Consider the following 27,771-nt stretch of genomic DNA (forward strand, 5'->3'; position numbering starts at 1 on the left):
GGTACAACCTCACTGGAATCACAGAGATGAGCTTGGATAGCTCTCATGGTTAGAGTGCTGCTGTGGATGGCTACAGGCTCTTTAGGACAGACCGGCATGCCAGGAGAGCTGTCTTTCCCATGAGAAAAGCTGGAGCAGACAAAGCTCTCTCTAGAGATGATAATAAGCCAGTTTATGGATCAGGAGTAGCACAGTCTGCAGGAGGACTGGACTAGACAGTCTCCACAAGTGTCTACCAGCCTCAGCAACTCTAAGTCATCTGTGCCCAGCAATGCAGTTGCTACAAATCTTATCTGTGGGAAGGCCCATTTTTCAACTTGCACAAGTAGTACAGCAGAGCTAGAACACTTAAAGCCAGTCCATCATGACTAACACTTAATTAAAAACCTTATCTAACACTTATTTACAAGAGTGTAACAGGTTCATGATCTGCTATTGCCCCTGTTATACTAGATGATATTAGAAGACAGTTGTGAATACTTAAGGAAAGGAGTTGGACAAGAACACTGCTTGATCCCTGTTTTACAAGCTAAATAAAGATAAAGATGCACAGTATCACCACCAACTGGTCTGCCTAATATTTTTTTAAATTAGTTTCCTTCCATTAAAACTTCAGAACAGATTCAACCAATAAAGCCTACTTCAAATTTAGTTTGCCTCCTAAGACAAAAGTAAATTTCCAATGCCTGCAGAATTGTTTAAAAAATTAAATTGATTCCTAAACTGTGTTTTGAAACACGATAAAGTGGAAAGAGAGATAGGAATGTGTGCTTGAAACTGGTGCTGTCTTTTGAAACATCATTTCCTTAAATTTCTTGGCCAGTCTATTTTATGACATGGTAGATAAAAGCAGAAAGCTGCCATAAAAGTCAGTCAGTGAGACTTCTTGGTGAGTACACTAATGAGAATTCCTTACCTACCCAAAATGAAATCTCACAGTAAGCCAAGAACACTAAATAGCAGAAGAGTACCATCAAGAAGAGGAGCTTCTTACTGCAGCAGCAGTTTAGTGGAAAGGCTGTATCACAGATTACTATATACTTTACAATTAATTAATTTTAATCAGGGATCAGCTTCCCCAATTAGCAAAACCAGCTCTTTTCTGGAAAGCTGAGGCAACTGACATGCAATTTGATCTAAAACTACTTCACTTGTTAAATGTCTGCTTTAGAGTGGTGCCCAAGACAGCATCCTCTGGAGCAGGATAGCACTAACCTTATACAACACCTACTTAAAAACAAAAAAAGCCACTTTAGTTTGTGTTCTGCAGCATGAAGTCCAGAGTTCAGGTAGCTCCTACAAATAATCTTTTAAAGTGCTTTGTCAAGTTAAGTATAATCCTGTAATGTAGTACTCTATAATATTCTTGTCTATAAAGTGGGATTCTTTTCCCAAACCAGCAGCTTGGGAAAAAAAAAAAAGGTCATCCATATTAAATCTAAATTGGAAACATTCTTTAATATGTCCACCTACCATGCCCAAAATAGGGGATAAGTCTAGGTCTCCAGTACCCTTCAGAAGAATAATCTTTCACTACAGGTAAAAATATATACCAAAAGAGCTAGAAACCAGAGAAATCACAGCATCTGCTTAACTCCGCATGTTCTCAGCTTTCCAGTTCTATGCTTTGACTTCAGATTATTTTTGACACATTCCAAATTTAAGAAGAATATATTAAAAACTCCAGTTTCACTGCATTATTAGTGGCCTAAAACATTTCACACTAAGCTTCAACTGACAGCAACACTAAATCACAAAGTAACAGCTGACAGGATTAAGACTTTAACAAATGCTTATAATCCCAGAACTGATTTTTTTGGTCTTTGACTTGTGATCCAGCAAAGATTCCTAGTCAGGACTGCATTTCCATTAAGTCTCATATTCATGTAATCAACCATTATTCCTTTGTCAACAACTTCAGCAAGGAAGGCTATGGACTCATGGTTCCATAGAAAACAGTTGAAGTTCTAAGCAAGCACTTTGTTACCATAAAGATTCTAGTAGCTCCTTACACATCAGCCTAAAAAACATTCTCACATTACACAACTCCATGACTTTCGTTTTGACAGGTCTTGAAAAACACATTTGCACATCTCAAGCACAAGAGACAAAACAGATCCTCTAATATTACTATTAAAGCAGCATTTGGAAGAACATGAAGAGATAAACCATGAGTTATACAGACTTATCTTGCTTAAATGACAAGACAACTTGATATTTCTGGGGCAAGCATGAAGGAAAGTTGGTTAGTCCTGTTTAAAGGGCTAAAAGAGCTACCAACAAAATTATTGCTCCTTAGCAGCTATTAACAAGGACTTTTTAAATACATGTTCTTTAGCCTCTTATCAAGAGGCAAGCGTCAACTGTATCATACAACAAAAGCCACAAAATTGACTGTTAGCACTAGGAGAGTGAAACAGCCAAGACTGCTGACCTTGCTGCTCCAAGCAATAGCAGGCAACAAGCAATGGAACCTTATCACCACTACTTGACAGTGATGCAGAACAGTTAGCAGAGACATGGGGCTGGAAGGTGGATGAAGAAAGAAAGGCTAAAGAACTACAGTTTTTTATCAGCAAGATAAACTTCCAACTCAAGACAGAATAAGTTTGAGAATATAAATTGCCATCTAACCTGGCTGATAATTAGGATCAGCACCCCTCCTAAGTCAATCATGTAAAGTCACTTGAAGTCAGGCACACAGGGAGTGAAAAGCAGCAAGCACCTACATTTATCTACTCTGTGTCTCCCCAGCAACTGCCTTTCACTCAAACCCCCAGAGACCACTACTCCCATCCCGAGCTGCTTGCTACAGCAACAGCCACAAGACACCTACTGACCCCAGGCACTGTTTGTCCTGATACCACTGTGCACTTGCAGTCCCATGAGTGCTTAGGGCCTGCACAGCTGTCACGAGAAACAGGCTCCTTCAGTACCCCAGCTCAGAGAGGCTATTAATTCCCATGAATTCGTTGTGTAATAGAAAGCAATTCATTTAATCAGTCACATGGAGCTTGAATCTAGTCAGTAAGAAATGATTGAGTTAACGTGCAATTATCCACTGCATGGAAAGTGAACAGGTTTACAGGACAAGAACAAACTGTGAACCAGATTCCCAAATCGTGATGCTAGGGATTGTTCTGCTGTTTCACATGGCCACTTTTGCTCTGTTCACAGGACAGTTTTGTTCCATGTGAAGCTCGGACCCCAACACTTCCTAGAGAAGCAAGTAATTTTATCCAGCATTTGGTCAAATAACAGTAGGTGCTCAATCAATTAAGTAGCTGAAAAAACTTAGAGCCCAAATGAGGCATTAGATCACAGAAACTATAAGCCATCCAGGATTTCAGTGTATACATCTAAGTTGTCCAGGCAGTGTCCCATCATTACTGAGTTGATTTGATCAAAATGCCTCAACTGCTCTTCTACACAGATTTCCAGTACCACTGCACTGACAGTTAGAGACAAGTTTGAGAGTTTTAAAGGATGGCCAAGAAAGGATATTGTCCGGTCAAATTAAGCTTTCAGTTAAGAGCTTTTGTAAAGCATTCCAGCTAAATCTTTAGACTAGAAATTCTTCTGCAGTATATACATAACACTAGCAAAAATAGGTCAGCTTCACTTTCTTCCAGGCATGCAAAACAGAATCAAGTTGGCTTACTCCAAAAGAAGTGAAAATAAACAATTTACTCCTAAAAGTCTAACACAGGAAACTTGTTTACAGGACTAGTCTGAAGGTTATTCTATTCCTAAATGAAATATTTATTAGAGAAAAAAAATACAAAATATTTCAGCATGGTAAGTTACCATCATCTGATCATAAGTAAAAATCCAAGTAGTTAAAATTATTCTAGCAAGTCTGCTATACATGAATAAGTGCAAAGATGCTATTTCAAGTAGGATTGAGCTGTTGCTAATAAATTCTCTGTAATCAAATTATTTTCAGCCTTCAAGCAAATCACTTCCAAGAACCACAAGTCTGGCTCCCAGTTGTTAGTTCCTACTCTCACTTTGACAACCTTAATTGGACAGGGAGTATTTAAGACATTAAAAAAAAAAAAAAGACAGCTTTTTCTGAAAATCATGTACCTCTGAGGATGAAAACAGACAAGCACTTCCCTGTCCCACAGAAGAGAAACAAGGATCTTGGAACTAGGGAAGTAATGTTAGAACAGTTTTTAAAAAAAAAAAAAAAAATGCAACACCCAAAACTACTCAGCCTGCACACTTTAGCTTTGAAAATTACAAGGTTGCTCCTTGTACAGGTGCGGTCTCCTTGTTCCCTTCCACCATGAAAATACCCAGACACAGTCAAGGCTAAGTCTCCTGTTCTCAGAACAGAATCGATTCAACAGGGCTCCAGCAGAATGACCGAGTTTGGCCTCCACCAGCTGTTCAGGAAACATGACTGGGCTGCTTTGCCTCACCTCTCTCCCTGCCCTTCTCCAGGTAAGGTCACGCTCAGGCACCACCCTTCTCTTTCTACAACACCTCCACCAGTAAGGCTGCAGGGAGGATAAAGGTGGGCACAGAGAGTTCTCTCTCTACCCAGATAAAACGAGATCCCCCAGGAACTTCTGGCTCAGCTGAGACCGACAGCATCCCAAACCCTCTGTTTATCTCGCGCAGACGAAACGTTATCGCTTATCCGAGGGCACCCAGCGACGGCAGGGCAGCCTGTACGGGAGGAATCCGCCAGAGGAACGCTCAAGGCCAGCTCCTCCTCGCCCTTTCCCTCCCTCAGGTCCCACTTGTAGACAGGAGCCACAGCGGTCCCCGGCTCCACCTCAGCCCAGCGCCACTGGGAGCCGCAGGAGCGGTCGAATCCACGAGCGGGGCCTCTCGCCTCCCACTGCGGCTCCCGCGCAGGCCCGACGGTCACCGGCTGCCCCCGCTCTCCCCTCGCCCACTCCCGGTGCTCTCCCACGGCCGAGGAACCCCCGGGCAAAAGCCGCCAGGCTCTCCTCGCCCCACGCACCCGGGAGGGAGGGGCTGCCCCGCACCCCCGGTGACACCTTCCTTCCCTCCCTCTCCGCAGAGCACGGGGACCGGGGGGCTTAGCCACATCCCCAGGCTGCGGCCAGGACCCGGAGACTCCCGCCTGCTCTCACCGAGGGCGCGAGGCCGGGACGGCCGAGCCCCCCACAAGCCCGAGACTGGGGCGGGAAGATCCCAGGGTGGCTGCTTGCTCTCACCTGGGGGCTAAGGCCCGGCTCCGCGCGGCGGCTCCAGCCCGGCTCCCGTCTCGGCTGCGCCCCCCGGCCCCGCCGCGCCCCGGCTCTCATTGAGGGGGCACCGCCGCCGCCCGCGCGCCCCCGCCGCGCACTTCCGCCCTCGCCGGCGCCGCTCCCGCCGGGCCCGGCTCCCCTCGAGCGCGCGCCCGCCCGCCGGTCACGTGGCGCTCACGGGCCAATCAGATTGGGGGCGGGTCGCGAGGGGCGGGTCCCGCCGTGTGAGTGGCTGAGCCCCCCGGCGTGAGGGGCCGGTCTCGGGAACGCGGCAGCCGAGAGCCGCAGGGAGAGGCTGCTCGCCGCATTGCCGCCTCCGGCTATGCCCCCCGGGCTCTGTGGAGAGTCCCGCAGGCTCGGTTTGACCCAAAGGAATCACAGAATCATTTAGGTTGGAAAAGACCTCTGAGAGTATCGAGTCCAGTCAATGACTAAACACCACAATGTCAATTAGACCACGGCACTGAGTACCACGTTCAGTCTCTATTTAAACACCTCCAGAGACGGTGAGTTCACCGCCTCCCTGGGCAGCCCATTCCAATGTCTAATCACCCTTTCGGTAAAGAATTTCCTCCTGATGTCCCACCCAAACCTCACCTGGCGCACTTGAGGCTTTGTCCTCCTCATCCTGTCTCTGGCTGCCTGGGAGAAGAGGCCGACGCGCACCCGGCTACACCCTCCTTTCAGGGAGTTGTAGAGGGTGCTAAGGTCTCCCCCGAGCCTCCTTTACTCCAGGCTAAACACCCCCAGCTCCCACAGCCGCTCCTCATCAGACCTGTGCCCCAGACCCTTCACCGGTCTTGTTGCCCTTCTCTGGGTTCACTCCAGCACCTCAATGTCCTCCCTGAACTGCGGACAGAAGGGGACACAGGGTTTGAGGTGTGACCTTAACCAGCGCTGAGTGCAGGGGGAAGAAAAGAAGTTAGGAAGGGCTCTGTCTTAAATACATCACATATTTTAGTGCAAATTCTACCAATGGATGCAGAAATTAAGTCTGAAGTCAGAATGCAAAGGAATGGAAGTGTCCCTGATTTGACTTATAAGGGTTGGGAGTGCTGAGTGCTTTATTAAACCATTGAGTTGCAATACGGTCACGTGTGTGCAGCACACAGCAGTTTTCACTGCTCAGGAAAAGAAAATAATAGCTATTGCTGTATTTACTGTGATTATTTCTTCAAGTCTTTATCAGTTCCCAAATCCAAATTCTCTCTGGCCATTTCTAATGTTATTAATCACACGGTCAGGCACAGCTATCTTGCCAGTTACAAAAGAAAACATACATTTTCTCATTGCTTTAATTTGCTTAATTTTTCTAGGTTTCAATGTTGACCTATTTGAATTCCACACACTAAATTTAAGAGTGAATATGTTGGATAAAATTATTCCTTTGAGAAAAACATGCTTTGCATGATAACACCCACTTTGGGAAACGATGGAAATTATGACTACCACTGATCTCCGGGGGTTCAGCTCCTGTGGGACAAAAGTAATACATTAAATAACTGTATTAATTCCTGCTTTCACACTGGGCTTCTATGTGGCCTCCTGCAGAAGAGAAAGGGAAAGAATTAATTACATTCTAGCTCTATCTGCGGATGTCTGCATGAAATTGCATTTTCAAGTTGGAGAGCATAAAAAAGGCCTGTCACTTAAAATAAATGCAAAAAAAATTTCATCCTTAAAAAAGTGATAGGTGAAACAATGGCCTATTGCCAAAGCTAAATAACATGGAGGAGGAATTTGAAAGAGATTTACTAAAATCTGTAATTTCAGGGTTGGGAAAAAATGCCAGGGACTAGAAAAAAGAAGTTGCAAAGGCAGAAAAAAGAAGTAGTTGTGTGGCTCTGAGAAACAGCTGAGTACTTCAGGACTGCATAAAAAGGAAGTATCTTCTGAATTTTTCCTCTTCTCAAGGAAACAACATTTTCTATGTTTTTTGTAAGTAAACAGGATTTACATCATCCTTGCATCATCATCATTTTCTCTTCCTAACTCAAACTGCAAACCACCAGATTTTAGTTAACTCCTTAGGAGGAAAAAGTGAAATTATGAAATTAAGGTATTATGAAAGGTCCTGATTGCAGCAATTCTTTCCCTCTGCCTTATAGATTGTATCAGAACTGCATCAATATTCATCCTGCACTAGAAGCTGGCAGACTGAGAGCTATTTGCTATTTGATGCCATCCACACAGAGAAAGAATAAGCAGAGAAAAAAATATTGCCAAATGAGAAAGAATCCTGTTTTATAGGTAACAAATTAGCCAATTCGTGGTATTTCTAGGATTAAACAAGAATGGTTTTTAATATAGATTTTGTACATTTGTTTGTAGTTCTAAAAACAAATGAACAAACCCAAGAAGACCCAAGCAAAAATTAATTAGAACTGTTTACTATTTACCCTGTAACTGTGTTGCCACAGCCATCTTTCATGCCACGCAGGCAGTGTGGTGGATTCATTGCTCTGATGTGACGATTCACAGAAGATAAACATTTTCAGCAAATTGTGTCTATGATTAAAAACTACCAAGTACCTGGGAAGCTGAGTCTTTTCAAGCTGAACACAATACAACTCTCCTGCACATATCACAGTGCTGACACTTCCCCTTTCCCCTTGCAGAAAAGAGGGTCGAGAAATGAACCACATCTACCCTGCTTCTGAAAATTGTTTAAGGGAAATCTCCTTCTTTGTAGTAATCCACTCATGACAAAGAACATTTGTGTGATGCCACATTTTGAATTATTATGCATGTTGCCTAGTATAATCTCCATGGTTACAGATATATTTTTTGCTTCAGTACTTTAGGAAGAAAAATTCTATAGAACAATTTAGGGGAGAAAATTCCTTTTCATTGTCATTTATATTGCATTTATTTTATTCTATGTGCTTTCACTTTCTAAACAAGTAAAATTGCAGTAGAGATGGAAAAATTTGTCTCCAGCTGTTGCTTTATCCTGCCATAACATGTTTTAAACTGCAAATTCCTGGAGATGGGAACAGTATTTTTCATGCAGATCTTTAGTTTCTAACCCGCTAAGAATGTAACAGGGCACTGTGTGTCACTGCCAGAGTCATAAACAGTAAGTGTGGTGGGATGACTGAACAGTAAATATTTTTTCTTTGCAAAGATTAGAACTCATGCTTCCCTTCTGAGCAGTTCTAAATAGAAATTAGCTGAAGTGAGTTCCAGAAACTGGTGATGGGAAAGATGTAAATCCCAGATATTTAGCTCTTTTCCCACCATTTTCACACCTGGTTGTTCTTTGATAGTTGTTCACATTGGAAGGGAATCAGTGCTACCTAAGAAGTCAGTCTGCAGATTTAGTGATGTAATTTGCAATCTTGAAAAATACAAGAAATCTGAAGCAGAGAATGCTGACATCTGAATGCTGTTGAGGGACTATGGCAGGACAGGTACTTGATTCACAGCTTTTACCCCAGTCTCAGTTTACAAAGACTGAGATAGGAACGGCTGCCAGTGATAACCACAAAGAAATTAGGGTCACTGGAGAAAAGGTAGTGGTCCTGCCTCATCTCCTGCACTGTGGCTGTGCCAGTAGCATAAGAACAGGCTAAAGCAGCAGGGAGGTTTTGTCCCTCTGAAGGAATTCTTAGTTACACTTGGCCAGTCCCTTATAGCACCTGTGCAGCACAAAGCAAGGGTTCAGTGAAGGTGACCAGATGCATAAATTTTTATTAACGTACTCCATCAATCCAAAGCCACTCTAACTTTTTTTATCCTACTTTTAAAAACCAATTTTCAATCCAAATGAATGCTAGTGTAAGATTGGGAAGAACAGAAGAAAGCTTGGGGAAACAGAAGAATGCTTGGGGAAACAGAAAAACCCCCAATTCGATTGTATTATCTAGAATGCTGTGATGTCCTGTTTGTTCCCAAAATACACAGTTTTTTGTATGTGCAGAGTTGAGTAGCCAGAGCTAGTCTAGGCTCAGATAACTTGTAAGAAGAGGTATATATACATAGTGTGCACTCAGAGTTTGTTCTAAATTAAAAATAATGTAGTCAAAGATGATTTTCTCTTTGGGCAAGGTTAGCCTAACAAGAAGTACATTTTACAGATTATTTATATACTTAAGAGAATGCAGCTGACCTTACCATGATTTATGAACTTCAGCATTCAAAAACCATAAAGCAATAAACTAAAATATATTTGAAACAAGCAATAGTAAATGAAATATGACTCCGGTTTTGGTCTTGTAGGACATTATGGTGTTTTGACTGTACCATTCACTTTATTTTTGTTACAAACAGCCGGAAGTCACCACACTAAAATAAAGTTCACTGTCAAATAACCTTTCCATTTCAGATACAGCTGGGATTTGTCAGGATCGTATCACAAGGTCATTTTTAAGGAGATTCTCACTGACATTTTGTGAGGTAAGGGATTTCACATTCCAGTTTTACAAGTGTTACACTTTTGATCGTCATGATTATCAACACCATGACAGATTTAGGGCCTGATCTTGGAACTTTTACAGAAGGAGCTAAGTTTATTGTAAATAACTTGATAGCCAAGAATCAAAAGAAAATAAAGGGTCAACAAAGAGTTAGAAGAGGTCATTCCATGGCCCAAAGCCAAGATCAGTTACACATGCATAATTTTTGGCATGCAATTTTAAAAAATGCAGTTAAGATTGTGGTATTATAATAGCAGTTTGTTTAAAATACTGGACTACTTTATCATAAGAAAAAAGCCAACAACATTTACCTTAAATGTCACTTTCTGCAGATTAAGCATAATAATTAGTTGCATACTGGACATAGCTGTATTTTTTTTCCCCTTTTTTGCATCCATATGATAAATATTCAAAAATCATTATTTTTTTCACTCTTTGGAGTTCTTTTCCTGCTCCAAATAACACCTGGTTTTGCAGTTGTTTTTTGTAGGTCATGTTTCCCAATTGCCAATCACTCTCCTTCCCTTTTGGACTCCCTCCAGCTGGCCCATGTTTCCTGAAGTGTACTGCTGAAGCAGATGCATTAAGTAAAGCTTTACCAGTTAAATGTAGAATAGAAAGTGTGCCTTACTGTCTTCCAGATCACACTGAAGCCAGTTTGGTAAAAACATGAATTATTACAAAAATAGATAAGGCAGGAAATTTTTTTCAGAATGATAAGCAGTAACACACCGTTGAAGATTTACCTCCCTGAGCTGAACAGTGCTACCTTGTTGAATAGCTGCTGTTGGAAGGTGATGTGAGCATACTTGAAAAAAATTCATGCTAACAGATCTTGTACCCCTTATTTTTAAATAAAATTTTCCAGATTACATTATTGAGAAATATATTTGATTAATAATAAAAATTACTGGCTTTTATAGCAGCCAGCATTCTAGCAGTATGGGAGCAATACTTCAGAAAGAAAAAGATTTTGCAATTAAAATTATAATATTTTTAAGTACCTACTTCTGCCTACAAGCTCTAATTAAGTTGATGTAACTTAGAATGAGGTTAAAATGTCCTTCTGAAAATTAAACCAGATAATTTTTTAATGTAAACATATTCTGACTATGAAAGCCCTTCATTTTTAGTCTGCTATCTTCATTGCCATCAGTGCAGTTTTCCTTTTTCCGTGTTTAATCACAACATCTTTTGCACATGTTTGGGAGCTTTGATGCCCCTTCACTATTTAGGCGGCAATAGAATTTTTTTTTTTCTAAAGCACCTAACAATTTAGCAGAGAGATCTTGGCAACTGAATTTTGTAACAGAGTTTTTGTTATGACAGTATTTTACCTATTCGTGAATGGCACTCCTTCTAGAATAAACTCTGACATGACTCAGCTAAAAAAAATCAGACTTTTTTTGTACTTACAACATAACTTTACACTATTGTTCTGGGAAATGTCTAATTAAAGAAGGTCTAAATGGGAACTTGAATGGAAAATCTCTTCTGGAAGTTCTGTGTGAAGTGGTTTGGAAGGTGAAACAAGTGGCTACAAATTTTGTCTACAAAAATTCCTCTTCAGCTGCACTTTGCTACAGATACTACTCCCTAAATTTACATGATATAATGCTTCACTGTTTGTTAGGTCCTGTATTTAAATACAGAGGTGAAAGCCTTAAAAAAGTGGGTAAGCTGGGTATTGTAGGAAACCTGTAGGAACTTATTCCACCAGTGAAGTTTACGAGGAAGTTTGTGTGCCTATGAATACATTAATGTAAGCATCATATTGTTATGACATTATATTATCCTCAATTATAGAGCTTGTTAAGCACATAATAGTCATATGATAATATTGCTGCATTTGAGAAATTTTCACTACTGAGCTGAGTGTTCATGTGTTAGTTTACACAGCATTCTTTTCTAGAAAAGACATGTTATTTGTGGTTGATAGCCTAATACACTCTACAAAGAGCCCCTCCTTTTTTCCATGTTAAAGAGATAAGAGTACAATATGCTTTACATTAGAGGATTAAGGAAAGTAATTTCAAAATAAGCATGCATTGTACCCCGTAACATTTGGGCTTTTGCATTGTTTTTTATCTTATCTTTTCAGTGAACAGTAACGCATATGTAGGATCTCTCAGAAGAGTCAGAGATTAACTTTTTAGAAAAGACTATTTGCTAGAAGCTAATTATGTCACTAGTAGCAAATTGTGATCCAATATATTAATAGGTTTAATCAATATTTAATCTGCTAACTCATTAATAAGCACATTGTAAATAAAAAAACCCCACTTCATTCTGTCTTCTGATGCAATTGACAGTAAATTTCCTATTCCTTTGAAAAAGCTTGGGAGGAGCTGTACAGATTTTTGGGGTCCTCAGTCTACAAAAGTAATGTACCTTGGCCAAAATATAAGTACAGGACTCTCTCAGACAGTTCACAACCACGGCATAAGCTTCTCTTCAATCCTCAAGTTTTGTTATTTCATTATGGTGTATTTCTGGAATACTATAAAAATTAGAACAGGAGCACTGCAGTAAAATGAAGACTAAACTGCCAAGAGCCAGGAAGCTCTGATACTGTGGGTAATGAGGGCAAGCAAAGAGGAAATATGAGGAGAAAAGAACCTATGAGGGGAGAGAGATATGTATATCTATGTGGGTATATATACATTTATAATTTAAATATTGAAGCTGTTGTGATTTTGCGCACCTAAAATAGTGTTTAAGAGTCAGAAATTCTTCTTGTCCCCAAAATTCATTGAAGCTCCACTGGATTTGTAGCACAAGAGAACTGCATTATGCAGTCACAAACAAATCCACCCACTCTTCTACCTAGGCTAATCTCCTCAAAATAAATAATTGAAATCCCAAATTCATCTAACATTTGCAGCCTAAAAGAAGCTAGTTACTGAGAAACAGTGAATATTTGCTTTATTTTTGTCTGGCTTTTCCCTTCCATTGCAGGACCATGTTTTAAGACCTTGCAAGCTGTGTTACAGATTTGCCTAGAACAAAATGGCCAAAGAATGGCTTCTTTTGACATTTTTTGATAAACTACAGTTTATTGAACAGTGTCATATCTTGGCTTTCTCAAATCTTGTTTTCTTGTTTTGACATTTTAATGGATGAGAGCAGAATCTGTGTATATCATATACTGCAAATCTGCACCTGTACTACTGCTGAATCAGTGTCTGTAATGCAAATGTTGAACAAATTAATGCAAGAAGTTCCATCTATTCAGAAGGAAAACCTAAAATTTACAGTAGGAAATAAACCTAGGTGTACATCTTCTGAAAGTCCTTAGGAACTATGATTGCCTTTAATCATACAAAACACCTTTGTGTAACTTTGAGATCTTTAGGAAGAAGTTTTACCCAGCCTTTCAGAGAACAATAAATCAAACTTTGACTTTTCAAAATTGCTTCGCTGCACTCAGGCATGAATTTCATCTTAAAGCTGGATTTCTTGAAGGGCAACAACAGACCTTTAGCCTATTTTTCCTGATCAGATTTTCAGTAGCAGAAAATGAATTGGTTTGATCTGGCTCACATAACTACAGTTATTCCCTTCATAACTCTTGCAATTTTTTTAGGTTTTCCGTTTTCTATGCAATAGTTCACTAACATTTTAAATGGAATTATAACCAGGTCGTAAGACATACAAGGCCTGCATTTCCCCTGCCTTTTTTCTTCTGTACCAATTCCTGTCTGTGAAAACATCTGCAAAATGCCTAATGTCAATTGATACAGATTTAATCACTAGAGAATGGTCACATAACGGAGAGGTGGCCCATAATATTATTTTTCCATTCTCTGGAAGCAGTGCACAATGCATCGAAATTAATGTGGAATCTTCCTTCAGTTCCGTCCAAAAAAAGGAGCAGTCCTTAATGCTCTTTGGAAAGCAAGAGTGCCATGGATTTGGCCATTGTGGCTGCAGATATCCATTATGTCAGATGCAAAATGCAACAGTCATGTCACGTCCATGCTGGATTCAGCTTGATGTAGTTCTGCCTTTTCAGTTTCCTTTCACAGAGCCTAAGCAATGTGACCACCTGCTGAATCCCTCTTTTTAGCATGTAAAGAATCCTTTGTTTGGATCCGCTGGGCTTCTTTGACTTCTTAGCTCAGAAACGGTTTCCTTGTGGCTTTTCTTATACCTCTCCAAGGGTTTTTTGGGGATAATTTGGGAAACTTTAAATTCAGGAAAAGATGGTAAAACTCAATTCCTTTTCCACTTACTGATTTGCACTTTCTTATTTTGTTGTATATTAATTGAGATAGGTCCAAGCTACCAATTCTAAATACAGTCTGAATCATGCCAGAAAGAGTTGCAGCACTATTCTGCTTGCAGAATTAAGATTTCCTTAAACTTCAGGACTCATCTTTAATAATTTACTGGAACTGAGTTCATCTTTACAATTCTTACAATTTCTTGCCCAGAGACAGCTGTGATTTTACAAAAGTTTTCAGTTTCACTTACCTATAGCCAGCTTTTCTGCCATTAAGGTTCTATGTATCTGATGGAAGTTTCATTTCTTAGTTCTTGACATGCAAACAAGGCAATTAAAAAGTAGAAGCAGGTGAAGATTTCAGCATGAAAAAAACCACCAAACTTACGGTGGGGAACTATTTTGCAAATAGAAGAAAGGATTCAGTTAGGACTTTTACCTGTGTTAGAAGAATGATTATCTGCATTAAAGGTTAGGAATCATTGTTATATGATTCCAGAGGGCCTTAAGAGACCTCAAATACAGGAGTCTACTCTGGTTAAAAGCAAATGAGATTTATTCAACAGCTTGATGACAGTGTGGGAAACACTCTGTCTCATCCCCAGAATTTTCCAGCTTGGCTTAAAGCTGTCCTCATGGGGTGACTCTGCACACAAGTTCCTTCTGACATGTAGTTTAACTGTTGGCTTTTGACATAGCCGTTGCATGACACAGGTGAACTGTGAACTGATAATTATCAGGTCTGCTTCTCAGAAATGGGTATAAATCAAAAATATTCTTTCCTGTCAGTTCCCAAAATCCACAAGTGTAAAAACAAGGTGTGATTGCCATGCGTTGTCCTTGGTCACCGCATCTACAGCATCAATTTCACCAGCAACTTTCATCTCCTCCCTTCTAAAAGCTTTTATTAAACGGCTGCCCCCTTACCATGTCAGTTGTTATAAATACAGCTGTCATAAAGGAGGATACTGCATGATTTTACAGATCTCCAGGTCACAAATCAACAATGAAAAGAGCTGTAAAACTTATTTCTCTAAAAAGATGGTTTCCATCTCCCTCAATCTAAATGTAAGTTTTTGGCTACAGAAGAAATAAGGCTTTTTGTGCTTTTCTGGACAGCTAATGGAGGACCATGCTTACCTATCCCTTTAGAGACTTCTTTCAGTATATAGCCATAATTAAGGGGAAGACCAGCCTTTAAAGGTGACCAAGAAAACATCTGTCAGCTTTTTAGGATACACATTCCTTCTCCATCTAACAAATTTCAAAAAAATCAGTCTTGCTGTGTCACAGGTTTGGATCATGGAGAGACTCTAAAGTTGCTGCTAGAAGAGGTGCGAAAACATGCTAGTCCAGATTAGAAAGTGCTGAGCAGCAGACAGAGCTACAATACATTAGAAGGCTGCACACTCGTGGCTACTCCTGATCCTATTTTAGATCCACACCACAGAGCTATTTCCTATTTGTATTTTGGTCCATGTGCACTTTTAGCTCTCTGAGAAGCATGCTTTGTGTTCCAGCAGGAGAATTTGAGTCAGTTTTTATTCTTTTTGACCAATATTAATTCTAACTCCGTTTTTGTTAATTCCAAACTTTTGACTATTCATTTTTCAGGAGAGTTTCAGTGGCTCATTGCTCCAGGACATAACTCATTTGTATTCTCAACTCACTAAAGTATACTTTTCCAGCCTGCTGAAGACACAGCTCCAGTTATTTGGGCAGCCAGAGCTCTATTTCAAACCCTAAGTTTTGAGCTGAACCTTTTTCTCATATGCTCCTGATGTTTTCCAAATCTACCAAACCAGTCTGCTGGCAGCCTTGCTTTAGTTATATAAAAAATGTTCTAGTTCCGGCTCTTATTCTGTTCCATGTACAACCATTTCATTCTAATTCTGCCAAAATTTTGCCACTCTTGTTGAAGTTCCTGTTAATAAAATGCAGTGTTTCCTGGCCTGCATCCTGTTAGTGTTGACACAGTCTCCTCATATCCAGTGTGGGTTCATCCTACCAAGGACAGGAAATGTTCTGCTTTGCTGATTCAAATCTGACCAGAAATAATGTGGACAAAGAAACTTTTAAGAGGGAAAGTTTAGGTAAGAACATGGCAGTTGAGAACATAACAGTCAAAGTTACAAACTCAAAGGGAAGAAGTATCAGAACTGGCTTGAAAGTTCTTGATAAATGGTAACAGTAATAATAATGGAACATAGTCTGAGAATTTAGCCTAATATCACCTTTCTTCTTTGTGTGTTTTTCCTTTCTCAGGTTTTTGTTGTGGGTTTTTTGGTTTGTTTTGGTTTTTTGTGGTTTTTTTTTAATGTATTCTAATCTTTATAACTTGTTATTTACACTGGTTTGAGCATATACCAAGTTCAATTTATATTATTTAACAGAGATTTAACAAGATTTTTGGAATTTAATGTTGCTAATAGTAACAACTTTGTGTGGAATTGCCTCATGAGGCTGACAGCTTTAAATCTGCCATTTAAGCTCCCAGTTGTGACCAATTGTCTAAAAAGACAACCAAATCCACTACTAAACAATTAAAACAATAAACTATGTGATTAACTGTGGTGGGTTCTTGAAACATTAATTCTACAAAAACTGCCTGTGGAACTGGCAAATGCTAGACAAGAAGTGAAAGAGTAATAGGGCACAAGAGGCTGAACTCTGAGGAATCACCTTGGCTTAGGGGATATGGCAGTTCTGTGTATAAGGACAAACCATTGTTTTTCAAACTCTGCCACTTAGTCACTCTAAATATATTTGAAATTCACAAATTATCAACTAGTGTGCAGCAGTTGTGCAGCTGAAAGGAGGAAAGTTCTCAGCTGAGAATTTAAATGGAACATGGCATAAATATTTAAGGCAAGGCATGGCACAAAAAGGTGAAAACTGACCAAGTGTGCTTGATAAAGGAAGACAAAACGGAGACAGGTAAGTCCTCAGGTTCTCCATTTCACATCTCCCTTGGGCGAATTAGAAGGTCACAGTATAGGAGAGTGAAGTTTAATGGGTGCTTTGCACAGCATTATCCGAAATCATGCCTTCTTTTTCCTAACCAAATCTGAATATCCTTCTGCTTCAACAAGGATGGGTAAGGGATTTGCTGTGTTAGTAAGGACCCTTTAGCTGAATTAGCATGACTAGGCAGGATGCTCTCCTTCCTCTGAGATTGCTAACGAGTGTCAGGAAGTATTGCCTTCCTTCCTGGCTCCAAGCTTGCTACCTCTACAACATCCTTTGCCTCTTCTGGCAGGGCTTCCTTGCCAGAATACAGTGCAGACAGATATCCACACACTGCTAAAAAATAGAGGGTCCAGACATTTCTGGTGGATGTAGTAACCTTATTTCTTTCTTCTCCTCTGTTGTATAAATAACTGCCATGTTTTATCTAGTAGTGAGTATTTTGGTTGTGAAGGACCAGTCTGTAATTAAAGTTATGATAATTATTATAGCAATGTAATATTTTGGACATACAGATTTACTACAATTTTGGAAAACAATGGTTTTGACACCTTTGGATTTGAAATATGCTGTATCAACAGATTTGGGTATGTTCAATACACCTACAAAAATTTGAGTATGTTCAAAATACCTACAGTTGTAGTTATTTTCTTTCAATTCTAGTTGTCACAATTACATGTTTCACCTCTGTAGTAATGGATTTTTCCCAGTGATGACTTAGAGGAAATAGTCTCTCCATGCAGTTTTTCACAGAGTAAATCATGGAAGTTTCCCAAAGTTTTCACTGAAAAAAATGCTACTGTAGAGCAAGACTTTAATGCAACCCCAAATAAATATTAGCCTAAATAAGAGGCCAAATGTAATTTCATGAAGTTGTGACCTCACTAGAATAGTGCCTGGTTTCAGAAGCTTTTTACACTGTTACACAGCAGATGGACATTTCTGAGCTATATTAGCAGCCTATAGCACAAGGCAGCATAGACTCAGCTTGTCCTGAAGAGAAGATTAAGCCTTATTTAATGTTTGCATAGTCTAAGATGCTGGGAATGAATCTATTAGAAACAGCATTACTGGTCTCCTCTCCCCTTCAGTCCTCTTCGTTTCAAGAGCTATGACCATATTCTATGCCAGTGATTTTAGCACCAAATCTAGACATACATTGAGATGGCAGAGTAGAGTTTGACAGATATTCAAGATAGAGCTAATTTGTATTGTAAAATTACTTCTTGTTTCCTTCTTGATCTTCACAATTAGCTCAGTTGGTCAGAGTATGCTGCTAATAACAAGGGCGTGGTTTGATCCCCAGATGGGCCATTCACCTAAAAGTTGGACTGAGTGATCCTTATGGGTCGCTTCCAACTCAGAATATTCTGTGATTACAGAAAGTTACAGGCATAAATGATGCCTTAAAAGGCATAAATGATGGTTAAAGACGAACACCCCTTCCCTGTAGAGATTATAATCAACAATAAGTAATAAAAACACAATATAGAGAACTACTGCCAGGAGGCAATAGATTTCTTCCCAGGGACTGTGCTTTCCTATGGGACATGCATGCACTTAGTCATTCTTAATCTACAATGTGTCCAGGTTAAGTACTGTGTGCTTTTTAAAGATGTAAATAGCAACGCCTAGTGGATTAGCATAGAAACACGTTGTGGAAGAAATAGATCTTAGGAAGGATTCGAATGAAGATAGCATTGTGAGTTCTTCCAGAAATCTTATCAGAAAAGATTTTACATTCAGAGAAGAATAGTTGCTGCCTTTTCATCACAGTTACTTTCTGAAAAACAAGCACTGAAGAGAGATAAGGAAACTTTCTTGTAGACTATTCCTATTATCAAACGGCAACTTCGCTCCACCCTTCCCTTGTATTTGGCTTCTTACAGAGTGCCTGGAGCTGCCTTTTTGTTCCAAGATTACCTTCAGAAAAATCCCCTGCCATTATCAGACATTCTAACAAAAGAAAGAAGTGTATACTACTTCCAAAGAGGAAAAATATAATTAACTGCCATTCAAAATCCGGAGAAGTACCCTTTAGCTTGACTGAGATGACAATCAATAGCAGTTCAGCACTGTGATTTCATACCTCCTACCATTCACACTGTCATACTTGGGCAGTGAATCAGGCTTGAAGGGAAGGCTGGGTGGAGCAACAGGCTGCAGAGGAAAATCTGTCCCTTGCTCCCTACTCTGTGCCCCGTCCTTCCTCCCCATCCCCAAAAAAGTAGCAAATGAGAACAGCAGTGGTGGAGGAGTGCTGCTGTTCTTACCTGCCCAACAAGGAGATACGGCAGCAGGCTATCTAGGAGTGTCTCTTTCGAATGTCCAAGCACTCACAGAATCATTCAGACAGAAGCACAGCAACAACTTCTCTGTATCAGGGAGCACCCACATTTCCTTCTCTTTGGAATGAGGCAGCAGCTCATCCTGAGAATAATCCTCACTCCTTTCCTTCTCTTTGGGATGAGGCAGCAGCCTGCTAGTTGGAATTTCCGTAGAAAAGGTGTTTCAGACAAGACAGAAGATTCTACAGACCAGATTGGGCCAGAGGGCTGCATTTTGAACCGTGCTGGTCAAGAATCTCCAAAATTCATCTGTGTCAGACTGACTGCATCCACTGACTGCACTCTGAGTAAAGTCAGTCATCTGTTACTGGAGATCACTGTTTATATCTGGACATAAAGACTCTTATTCCATTCTCAGTCTTTGTGCAAACCTTCTCTTTGCAAGAGGACACTGCTCATAGCACGGCTACACAACCCTATCAGGATCGTCTCAGACACTGGGCAACACTACAAAGGAAACCGTCATCACCCACGAACTTCACACAGTTTGTGGCTTTTGGAGTCATCGGTCCTTACTAGAAACAGAGACCAGTATGAACAGGCTGAAGAATTATATTGAACTCATAATCCTGACAGTTGTAGCCAGTTTTATTTTTCCTTGGTTACCTCATTTGTTGTCACAACACTTCATTCTGGAACAGAAACCCAGTGGACAAAGCATGGGATTAGTAAATTAGTAATTTAACTGCACCCTTAGCACTAGTCCTTCTGTACTGTGACAATGTGGAGATTTTTGCACAGTATTATGAAGGAAAGAGTTGTGTCAGAGTGCCGAGGTGGGGAAAGTGCTGTTTGTGATTGATACTGTGTTGCTGCAGAATAGTTTTAGTAACAGTAATACTGCAACATAAATGTTTCTTTCAGCTGGGAATATACCTTGTTTGTTAGACTACAGGAGTAGAAGGAATTTCCAACGTTCAAGCTCTTAAGATGCCTTTTAAGTGAAAACAGAGACTTGGCTGACTGAGACTAAGACGACCAGGACTGAAGAAGTTTGGCAATTAGATCACAGTAGCAGCAAAACCAGATGTCAAAGCAGAGCTTTAAAAAGCCTCTCAGATGGAAAGGTTTGGAATGGAAAGGAAGTGAGAGGAATGGAGGGTGTCACTTACGAAGGGGAGGAGATAGGAAACAATGATGCTATTGTGGCAGCAGAGCTGAGGAAGGTCAAAGACGATAAGCTCTGATTTGCATTCTTTCAAAACTACTCATACAAAGCTGGTGATCTTTTTAGTGAAAGATTAGAGTCAAGGGACATCGTGGCCAGGGAGTTTGCTGTGCTTGTATGATTGTAATCTACAGTGCTTTAGTTTTTCGAGCAAAAAACAGTGCCTTCAGCAATTTTATGCAAAGGATATCTGCTTTGCATTAGACTTGCCATAAGCCTTCTGAAGAATTAGCTATAAACCTTAAGATCCGCACTTTACAGGAAGCTCTCGGAAGGGTCAGTCCAAGCTTTGGTATCTGGAGAAGTCACTGGAGGACATGGAACAAGCAATGAGGCTGTCAGGTCTACCTCCATCCAAGAGATACTGAGAAGAATATTTCCTCCTTAACTACATGCTTTTGCTACCACCAATTGAAGAACTAATGGTGCTAATAACAAGGGTGTGTTTTGATCCCCAGATGGGGATAAAAATGTGCCAGACATAAGAGACAAGTATCCCAAGGGAATGGGACCATGGCTGGATCTTGTGAAATTAATGAGGGGTAGTCCCACAGGGGGATCCATGTTAAACTTCTTTTACAGAAATTGCTTATACAAATCTATCTCCTAGAAAACAGTATTTATCTACATCAACATTCTTTATCTAGTACTAAATATATAGAATATGCCTAGATTCACTGACGTTTAGATTTCCCTCCTTTAGCATTCCTACAGCTTGCCAGAATGTCTGCTTCTGCAGAAACAAAGGTTAATTAAACACATCCGCCCATTAGATCAAGGAGTGAACATTATTACAATCTGGCCCCAAGCTACCTTCTTCAGCTGTCAGCACTGAAAGACACTTGGAACTACAAATTAGTCCTCAAGCAAAACTAGTTTCAGCAGAAACCGCTTGTTTTATTGAACAGAGAAGGTCTCCCTGATATTTACAATTTCGGCTTGTACTTGTCTCGCTGTACCTAGTTCCAACAAGAAACATTTAGGGGTATTTTGCAAGTGGTGTGATCCAAGGTTCTTGGTCTTTACAGTGCCATGTTAACACATAATAAGGAATGTTAGAAAAAAATCTACCTTATCTGCATTGCTAATGCCATATTTTATAATTAATAGAGTTTAAGGAAACTCATATTGGATTTTTTTTTTTTACTTGTATTGCTTAGCTTTGCCTCTTTCACTGTGCTTGGGCCAGTGAAAGAGCTTGGGAAATAAACTGGCCAACTCCCTCATTATGCATTTCTTTTCACTTTCTTTTCCGTTTCGTTTTCTGGCTCTTACGCATAAGCACCATATTACCACAAATACTTTCTCAATTCTGTGAATCAAATCTAAAGAATAACACATTAACTATATGAACACTTCAGAGTAGCACTATGGCTGTACCCCAGTTTCCCTCTTACTGTCACGGGGAATGAAGTCAGGCAGCATATGCCTTTCACAAACATGTACTGTTACCATGCCTATAATCCTTGCTACCTGAAGAACTGACATTCTTAAAATGTTTTCTTTCTGTGCTGAATCAACAGAACGAGGCCGCAATAGACCTGCCAGAAAGCAGTGACCAATAATCCGATTACTTAAGGTAGGCAGGACACACTGAGGTCTTCTCTGAAAGTAGGATCTTAAATAATGTTAATTATGTAAAAAAGCACAATATCTACTTAATCATAGAAGCTGGCTTGTATCTATTTTCTTCAATAATAGATGAAGCAAGTATAACTCTCTCTGCATCAAAAATTCAAGGCCCCTATTTTGTCAGAACTCTTCTCAAATGTGATATTGTATTATGCATCCCCCATTCTCATTCACATTACCCACAAGTAATTTCTGCTTTTCTCAAGCTGACTCATTCTTCATACCTATTAGCTGAATTGTTGATGAAAAGGGATCTCTACCCGTGAATGGAATGCTTGTGTATTGAATTTTTACTGGTTTGGCTAGTTTTGATCAGACACATAGACCACAAATTCTTCTTCCTATTCCCAATCTGGAAGAGAACACCAGGGCACCTTATTTCAAAGCCTGTTTTTCACAAATATTGTCTAATGTTTGATTAAAATTTTCAGCTTCTCAAACACTATTACCATTACTCTTAATGGGTTAATAATAGGAACTACAGATAAGAGGAGACATAAATGAAGAGCTACAAAAAAAACCCCCCACCAAAACTATTTGCATTTCTTTCTTGGGTTTGGTTTCAAAGTCTATAAAAGTCACAGAATTGTCTTTTTTGTTCTATTTGTACTGGACAACTCCTGCCTGCTTTTCAAAAACCCTTTAAAAGCAGCATCTCTGTCCCTGCGAGAGGTCCACAGACACAGTGCTGTCTTGCAACTGCTCATCACTTGGCATCAGGAAATTTTCTGAAGTCTCTGAGGAAAACCTCTTACTCTCTAGCAGAAGCTGAAAGCAAAGTTGGAGTGGTACTCTGGTCAGTCTCAGACAGTTGATCACTGATGACATAGCCCTAGTGGTAAAGTGCAAAATATGCTCATAGTTAACATTTTAAGAAGATAAACCCCAAAGGAAAACAACATGATAAACTCCAAGTATTGACCCCAAAGAGGAAACAGAATGTCCTTCTTGGAACATGTCTCCTTGGCATCTTACCTGAAACATTCTGTCTAGCCTGTAATTCAGTAGGCAAGATGTGACAATCTTCTTTACAAGTACAACATGTTAAATTACTTTAAATTTGTTTCTATAAATATAGCATGCCAATGCTTACTGACTGACTCTGCCACCTAGGAGCTTTATTTGCATTCTGCAATGAAGCAGTTGAATTTTTAAGGTATTTTGTTGTTAAATTTCAGTTAAGTTGTAAGGCTGCCTGCACCACAACGTCCTATTCATTACATGTGGCAAAAGTCTTTATAAAAATCTTTATAAAAATCTGACCACAGCCTTTTGCTGCTTGTCTCACCCACACTAAAAATACTGTATGATACGAAGTACTGTATAAGGCTGTGTAACAGACAGCTGTGTCAGTACTCAGGTTTGATAGGGAACAAGCCATGGTAATATTATTTCTTCATTCCCTTTTTTTCTGAGCCTCTTTAAGTCTTACTCCTATGTACATATTTTCTGGGCCATTTATTCAATCTGTGCTGAAGAACACTATCAAACAGGTGAGATGGCAAGGATTGGAAAAATTTATATATGTCCTATCAGCATAAACAAATCTGTGGGCTGTGCTCAGGAAAGCTCTAAAGCTGCTGGAGCATTTCATTAGCCTGAACAGGGGTACTGTTCATTTAAACAGGTCTGCAAGAATCGCATCTCTTTCTCCAGCAGTTTATTCAGAGATGACCCAGCATGTAGTTCAGAACTGCACTTCTAAGCACATATTTGTTAAGATGCTGTTGCTCTTTTGTGCTTCAGGATACATTTTCATTTAGTCATGACAGCATAACCAGCAGTCTATCTTTTGCTTTCTGTGGGCCAGTAACTTTAGTGTACTCCATTAATTAAAGCTATGGGTATTATTAAGTGGAACGGCCTTATCCTCTTGAGAGTATGAAAAAAAGTTACGTTTACTTTGGCAGAAGGAGATTGCTGTGAGTTTTAAGTGCATTTGTAAAGTGCATTCCTTTTTTTTTTTTTGGTGGGGATCTACTAGGTTATACTTTTGAAGTTCAGGATCACTGTAAACACAACATATTCAGCTGATAACCTGAAGCAATATCTGAACAAGAAAGACTAAACAGGTCCTAAGCAAGGAAAACTTTTGTAAATATTTCAGCATTGCTTAGGTGATTAAAATATAATACTCCAACAGGATATTGAGAACAATTATTTTAATAGATTAAGGAGTTCATTCAACTTTAGAGTTAAGTCTAGTTTGATGATTAAAATACAGGGAAAAGAATGAGAAGACAAAGTCTATTTTCAGCATTAGCACTGACTCACTGTGTGATATTAAGCAAACCACTTAATTTACTGCCTCGCTCTCTGTTTCACCTGTAAAATGAGGGAGCCTGCCTCACAAATTCTGTGTGGGATTACTTAATTAAACATTTGCTATGCACCTAACATTTCTTGAATGCAAGGTGCTGGAAAATTTATTTTTGAAGATGTACATAAACAGGATACAAGAGCAGAATTAGGTAGTTTCTATAAAGGAAACTCACATCTCTTTCATCTTTGGATTTCTTAAGGATGACAACAAAATAATTAACTACAGAACCTGCTGGTCACCAACACAAGTGAGCTAATTGGTGACATCAATATTGGTGGCAGCCTGGGCTGCCATGATCATGCACTGGTGGAGTTTGCAGTCCCCGATGACATGGGTTAGGTGAAGGGTAAAGTCAGGCCCCTGAATTTTAGGAAAGCAAAATTCTACCTCTTCAAGGAGTTAGCAATAGGTGCCCCTGATAAACTGCCCTCAGAGAAAAGGGACCAGAATAGAGCTGGCAGATCTGGACATTTTCCACAGAGTGCAAGAGCTCTCAATACCCAGGTGTAAGAAATCAGGAAAGGACATGTGGGACAGGGAGGTGATTTGAGATATTCAGAGTGCTTCATCTAGGGCAAGTGGCCAACCTGGTGGCCTGACTACATCACATATCCTAGAATTCTAAAACTGTGAGTGAATCTCTTGAAGTAAGTTTATGAGTTGAAAAAAAAAAGCATAGCCACAAACTAGACAGACCAAACTATAAGTAAGAATAAAAAGATATCATTATTCTTCTGTAGATCACACAACTGAAAGACTAAGGTGAGTTTTTTCCATGATGTATAAGCAAATTTATATCCAATGGAAGTGAATGGCAGTGATTTAAATCCAGAGAAAAGAATGTTTTTCTAAACCCCCAGACTTTTACTGAACTCATGGTCATATAACATTTTTGGAACCAAGATCTCAGTGAATTCAAGCAACAAACATTTCTATGGAAATGTGAACATCCACTGTGACATTCTATTAAATGAAAGAGTTACAAATCCCTCATGTTGCACAGTACAAGCCAACTACTAACCGGTAGGCTTGCAAAACCAGCTCGTGTGAAGCCTATTTGACAGCTGATCTCTCTGGACTTAGCTGCAGCTGGATCAGAAGCACCTGGTACAGGTCACTGCAGGAGGCAGAACCCTGGAGGAGGTGTTCCAATGGTCACCTCTGGTACAGTACTCTCGATGCTACTGAGGCTGAGCAGCACACAGCATATATTAAGTATCCTGCTACTCTTATCATAACTGTGTTTAGAAAATGTTCTGTCATAAAATTAGCTAGATCAGCAACTTTTAACCAAAGAGAAGTTTTTACCTCACAGTGCAATTTAGCAGACAAAAAAGCAATGGTTTTTACTAACACTGTGCTGTTACCCCATGAAGGAGCTGATCAAAACCACAGTAAGCAAATTAAAAACACAAAGTAATGTGATCAGTGACATATGCAAAGGTTATGTGTTTCCTGTATAGTTGCTCACATCACCAAGGACTTTTTTGAAGACAGTTACTGTTATCTTAAGTATTCATAAAAATATCACTGCTGCTTTCTGTTGGTTCCATCTAATCCTAAATTGAGGCCTTTATGTAAGGCATGGTCATAAATCCTTTACAACCTTGGAATTAAGTTAGTGTTTGGTATTCTATGAGGACAACAGAGACAAGAAAATTCAGATGCGCTATCCTTTTAAAAGCTACTTTCTAGGTTAATAAATAAGTTCTACACTATCACTTGGTAGATATAAATGCATGTCGTTTATTTACTTTCATTATAACATTTTTTACACTGTGAAACATGGATCATACTACCTTATTCATACATATATTAAATATAATCATAAATCATAACTATATTATTGATACATTTACCTAGTTTCTACTAAATTAGCATTGCAGAGACATCTAGACAAAACCTTAGGTCCTCCACCAAGAGTAACAGAGCCTTTAGCTCTGCATTTCAGAGCTACAGGCCAAGACGGAAAAATGCAGCAGTAACACCACCACAGGTTATAGTTATACTAAAAAGAGCCAATGACTCACTGTGAATATTTACTTGGCCTGCATGCTTTAGGGATGAGTGAAGATTACTGAAGAGAACTATTTCTTTTCTTCTCCTTTTATTTTGCTTATTACTAGCTAGTACTACTACATTCTTCATATGAAACCAGATTAAGAATAAACAAGTGGTGCTTGTCATCCAGCATTAATACAATACCATGTGTATGGTATTAATACAATACCACAGCTGCTCCTCTATACATTTTAGCAGCTGCTTTTTCTTGTCTGTCTGTCCATCCACAGCAAATAGGTATGTTGCCTGGCACAGCACATGTACCTTGGCCCTTTTCTACACCTAGCCCACACCTTTAATCCAATCTCTGCACCCTGAGAGCCTCCCATGTTGCCGCTGTTGCTTTTCTCACCCCAGCTGGGCCAGGGAACTCCCTTCTCTTCTTCACGTCAGTATCAAATACTGACAGTGAGTTGTCCTTTTATTTGTATCCCAAGATGCACATAAATGTAAATACACGGAGCAGTGATCAACTTTACAAACTGGATAAATTGGTTGCTCTCTCAGCTGATACTCACTGTGCTTAAAGGGTCGTTTGTCCTAGAACAGCAGTTTCTTAAGGAGCATGAATTAGGCAGGCAGGAGGTGGCAGAAGGAGCTCCACTACAGTCTTGCACACCAATTCACATGATGACTGTAGCTGGACTCCTCCTAGTGCCTCAGAAAGTTACAAGAAAAGGGAAGGGCTCAGGATATGATATCATGCACTCATTCTAAAAACAAGGAAACTGTTGGAGATAATTTAAAAAGTAACAGCTTAAAAATCCTGAATGGCCAATAACAGAAAATTACTTTTCTAATTCATCTTCCCTAGCCTTTCCAGTGAAAAGTTTCAATAAATAAAAATTACAAACTTAGAAAACCATGTTTGCATCATCACTAGGACTAGCCTAAGAAACCTATTACAACTGAGCCAGCTCAGAGCAATACTTATTGCTGCCTCTGTCAGATTTTAAGCTTTCAGCTTATTACCAGCTCTGTTGAGGCAAATGTACCCAGCCCCAACACAGCTGGGTCTGCAGCCACAGCTGGGTCTGTGTAAGCAACAGGGACCCACGTGTATCCACTGCTTCGTAGTATCCTGACTTGTCTAATTGCCTTTCTCAGCAAAAATAAAATCTTTTAAAGCATCTAAGTGATTCAGGAATCCAATTAATATTTTCTAAAGCAATGTAAGCAAACAGGTTTTTAAATCTCATGGAAAGTCAATGTGATCTTGTGCAGATTTGCAGGGCTAAGTTTTACTCCTTAGATCCTTTTCTAATTGCAAGTCTGCTTCAGAAATAATAATCCATTTTCAGGGATATATTACTATAAATTTATTTACCAGGTCATTGTCTACAGCCTTTAAAAAAGAAAACAATAAACATTTGAAGCAAAGTCCTAACTTAGCACAATTGT

The 27,771-nt window shown here is 39.7% G+C and overlaps 1 protein-coding gene across 2 annotated transcripts in view; it reads right to left on the reverse strand.

Annotated features, from left to right (window-relative positions):
* RALB (RAS like proto-oncogene B) overlaps window positions 1-26,983 on the reverse strand; it is a 49,051-nt gene extending 22,068 nt beyond the window's left edge. The window contains exon 1 of one of the 2 annotated variants that reach the window (XM_042040475.1): window positions 26,889-26,983. The gene's annotated coding sequence lies outside the window, so the exon portion shown is untranslated. Of the gene's footprint in view, window positions 1-5,195; window positions 5,301-26,888 lie in introns of those variants that run through there. The other variant, XM_042040474.1, reaches the window with a different exon arrangement.
* Window positions 26,984-27,771: the final 788 nt, after the last annotated feature.

Source organism: Corvus kubaryi, unplaced genomic scaffold (assembly GCF_017639235.1).
Source record: "Corvus kubaryi isolate FWS band 111438036 unplaced genomic scaffold, C.kubaryi_AGA036_p1.0 37396, whole genome shotgun sequence".
NCBI classification, from domain to species: domain Eukaryota; kingdom Metazoa; phylum Chordata; class Aves; order Passeriformes; family Corvidae; genus Corvus; species Corvus kubaryi.